Raw genomic sequence first — 4,345 nt, 5'->3', positions numbered from 1 at the left:
GAATTGCATAATTCAGTCAATCATTTGGTGGTACCTAAATGCAATTCTCCTGAATTTTTTTCCAGGTAGTTCTAAAACCTGTTTTTCTTCAAAAACATTTTCTAACTCTGCCCCTTGGTCTTTTCTTTGAGCTATTCTGTCTTGTTTCTTCGTGTGAATAGGATTAATTGCATAATTCAGAATTTGTTAAATTTAGGTGGCTAAATAAGCCACTTGTTTTTTAATATTGGAAAATGTTGCTTCAGGTTCCCTCTGGCCATATTGGGAATTGTGGATGACATAAAATAGCAACAAAAAACCCACTTAAATGAAAAGATTCTGTGTGTGCTCCTGTAATTAATGTATGTCACATAATGTATTCTTCTCTAGGAGAATTGTACTTACTGGTGAAGAACAAAGACAACAGAATTTGGTATGAATTGCACCTCAATGTAAAAAAACACACAACAGAAATTCTCACCAGTGGACCAATAAATAACATCATGATAAATGAAGAAAAGATTGAAGATGTCAAAGTTTTCATTTTGTTCAGATCAACCATCAACACTCATGGAAGCAGTAGTCAAGAAATCGAAAATCTGCTGCACAAGACCTCTTTAAATTGTTGAAGTGCAAAGATGTCAGTCTGAGGACTAAAGTCAGCCTGACCCAATCATGGTACTTTCAAATAACCTCTTATATATGGGAACGTAGGATAATGAATAAGGGAGACCACAGAAGAATTAATGCATTTGAGTTATGGTGTTGGAGAAGAATGTTAAAGGTACCATGGACTGCCAGAAGAACAAAGTAATTTATCTTGGAAGAAGTACTGCCATAATACTCCTTAGAAAGCCAAAACGGCCAGACTTTTGTCTCTCATACTTTGGACATATTATCAGGAGGGTCCAGTTCCTGAAGAAGGACATCATGCTTGGTAATGTGGAGGGACAGCAAAAAAGAGGTAGATCCCCAATGAGATTGATAGAAACCATGGCGGCAGTAATGGGTTCAAGCATAGCAGCAATTGTGAGGATGGCACAGGACCGGGCAGTGTTTCATGCTGCTATGGGTTGGAACTGACTTGATGGCACCTAACAATAACTACCAACGAGAGAGTAGCTCTTTATGATAAGCACGGGACTGCAAACCACAAGGTTGGCAGTTTGAGCCCACCAGCCTCTCCGTAGTAGAAAGATGAGGCTTTCTGCTCCCCAAAAGATTTACAGTCTTAAAAACCCTATACAGGATTACTATGACTTGGAACCGACTTGATGGCATTTAACATCAACAACAGGAGAGTCCTTAAGCAATCTCAAAGAGACAAAAATCTATCCTCATTTTAATCTTTGTTCAAACTACTCAGTCATCCTATTCCATTGTCTTTACCATAATCTTGTCTCACACATTGGCTTTAAGTCCATATGAGCATTTGAGAGATATCTTTTCATTCTTCCTTAAACTTTCATAGGAAACATCTGGTCCCCCATCAAGCTACTGAATAAGACACTTTTGTGTATTTTACACTGAAAACCATGATGAAGAGGCTTCTCAGATTTCTCTACCGTTGCTTAGCAAGGCTGGATTCTGGCTTTTTCTTCAGGGATCATATTTTTTTTTGAGTACTTCCGTAACCCCGTTTATGCTTCCTTATCTACAAACTGGGCAGTTGATAATACCAACCTTGCTTATTTCCCAGGTTGGTGACAAAGGTTAATAAGATAAATTATAAGGAGGCATTGTCTATTTGGAAAAGAGTTATAACAGCACAAACTGATGATATTACCTTTAAGAATTTCACAGGGAGCAACAGAGTCCAAAGGAACTTCTAAGTAAAATGGAAACTATGAGTCTGGCTCTGGAGACAGATGGTAGGAAGTGTGTGATGGAGAAAGTGTGTGAGGATGAAGGAGGAACGTTGGCACTGGGGATTGGCTACCGGGGACTGGATAGGACTAGAATAATTGGTTTGGATTGGACCAACTGGTTGTGACTCATTGGAACTGGACCAGCAGGTTGAGACTGGTTGGGACTGCTTGGACACTACTTTGAACTTCAACCTTTACTCTGACCCTGAATTTGAAACTGGGGGTTGGGACTGTACCAAATGGTTGGGACTAGTAAAGACTGGTTGGAACTGAAACAACTGGTGCTTGGAATTGGATCTACTGGTTGACGTAGGCCCAACCTGGCAGCTTGGTCTCTATGCAAAAATGGAAGGAGTAGAGTGCTAAAACTTTGAGGACACTGGGGAATCTAAAACTACTCTGAAGTTTAAGGGGATCTAAGAAGACTGAAAAAGAAGAGACAGGAATTCTCTTGTTTAGTACTTGAAATATAATGTGGCAAAATGGGGAAAACATACTACAGTCAAACTAGTGATGGCAGAGGTGGCCCTAGCAAGCTTCACATAAGACATCCAGAATAGAAGTGAAGAGAAGGCTCAGCTCTCTGTGAGAATTTTAATATCTATGGTATCACAGGGGTTCGCTGAAATATGTGATTTGGGAGAAGTTAGTCAGAGGTTGTGAATCTTACAATGTTTATGTTGTTGTTAAGTGGTGTTGAATAGGTTCTGACTCAGTGAGCCTGTATAGGGTTTCTGAGGAGCAGCTGGTGGGTATGAACTGCCAACCTTGAGGCTAGCATTCTGGGCTTATCCACACCAGGACTCATAATGGCAACTGGGAAAAAGAGCTAATAAAAGAATATTCATTGTTGTTAATATGACCCTGCTTTGAATTTTAACCTTTATTCTGGCCTTAAATTTGAAACCGCCACTAGATTGCTATTTATACAATTAGAAACAGATACTAGATCGGTATTTATACACTAAATATATGATTCCAGCTAAATACAAAGACTGGTTACTAAATCAATGAACAGATAGGATTTGCCATTGTTATTTATTTATTTTGCAATAGTTTTGTGCTAGTCCAGCACATTAGTGCCCTTATTCAAAGTTTTATTGACATATCTGCTAAAATAAATTAATATCTCTACTGGTTGCATGGTGTCAGAAGCATTTGCTCTGGAGTCAGATGGCCTCGGTTATAACTACTGATTCTTTTACGTAGATTTTGAAGTTGGGAAAATTTATCTCTCTAATTCGCAGTGCACCCATCTAGAAAACAAATAAATAATGCAAAAAATAAAAACACAGTAGCATTCTGAGGGTGTATAGAGAAAAAGCAATTGGATGTGAGGGTCATCTGGACAATCTTCTTAGACTGGTCAGTTCTCAGGAGGTAGTGAAGGATGAAGAAAAAGTAAGACTGGGAAGGGAGGTTGGGGCCAGAACACAGAGGACTTAGGATGTCATCCAAGTGGTTTGCATAAAGCACGGAACTGCCAACAGCAAGGCTGGTGGTTCAAACCCACCAGCGGCAACTCAGAACCCCTAAATAGTTGTTATGAGTCAGAACAGATTCAGAATCACTTAATAATAATTTATACATACAAGGAGGCTTTAAAAAGTTTGTTTAAAAAAATTCATAATATAATTCAATTTTCCCATGAAGATTTTGAAGCCTCTTATGCTCTTTAGCGAAGTGGTTATGAATCAGGCTGCTAATCTCACCATCAGCAATTTGAAACTACCAGCTGTTCCACAGGAGAAAGATGAAGCTTTCTGCTCCCATAAAGATTTATAGCCTCGGAAACCCTGTACAGGGTCTCTATGAGTCGGAATGGACTCCACCATACTTAACAACAACAACAATGCTCTTTAGAGATGGAGTTGAAGTTAGCTGAATTCTAAGAACCTCTATTTTCTCTCTGTATGTGCACTTAAGAGAAAGAATGAATTATTCACAAAGAAGTAGAGTAATGCACTATGTACCCAGTAATGTGCAGCTCAAGTACAATTATGAAACAATAGGAATTAACAGGAAATAGCAGTCTGCAGGTCTCTAAATTGCTCCTCAGTAAGAGGGTTACATAACTACCATTAACTTTTCATCCACCCATCCATCCATCCCCCAATTTACCCATCAATTCAACCACTCATCGCATGTTTTAGTGAGAGATTGTATATATAGTCAAATGTACTATAACCCAGTGGGCTAAGTGCTTTAGGAGAAGTCAGAACATATAGCTATGAGGTCCATGAGTCAGTATGGGAGGCTTCACTGAAGGGAGTTGCAATGTACAAAGAACTAGGTGTGTAAATCCCACTTCTCCCCCGCCCCACAAAGTGTGGTAAGGATCAGTTTGAATCCAATCACCAAAGCATGGAAATGAATTAATTCCTCATATTTCCATTTCTCTATCCAAGGAGCTCTGGTAGTGTAGTGGTTACGAATCGGGCTGCGAACCTTAAGGTCAGCGGTTCGAAACTACCAGCTGCTCCGTGGGAGAAAGATGA

This window comes from Chrysochloris asiatica, unplaced genomic scaffold (assembly GCF_000296735.1).
Source record: "Chrysochloris asiatica unplaced genomic scaffold, ChrAsi1.0 scaffold00006, whole genome shotgun sequence".
NCBI lineage: Eukaryota > Metazoa > Chordata > Mammalia > Afrosoricida > Chrysochloridae > Chrysochloris > Chrysochloris asiatica.
This window is presented reverse-complemented; position numbering follows the sequence as displayed.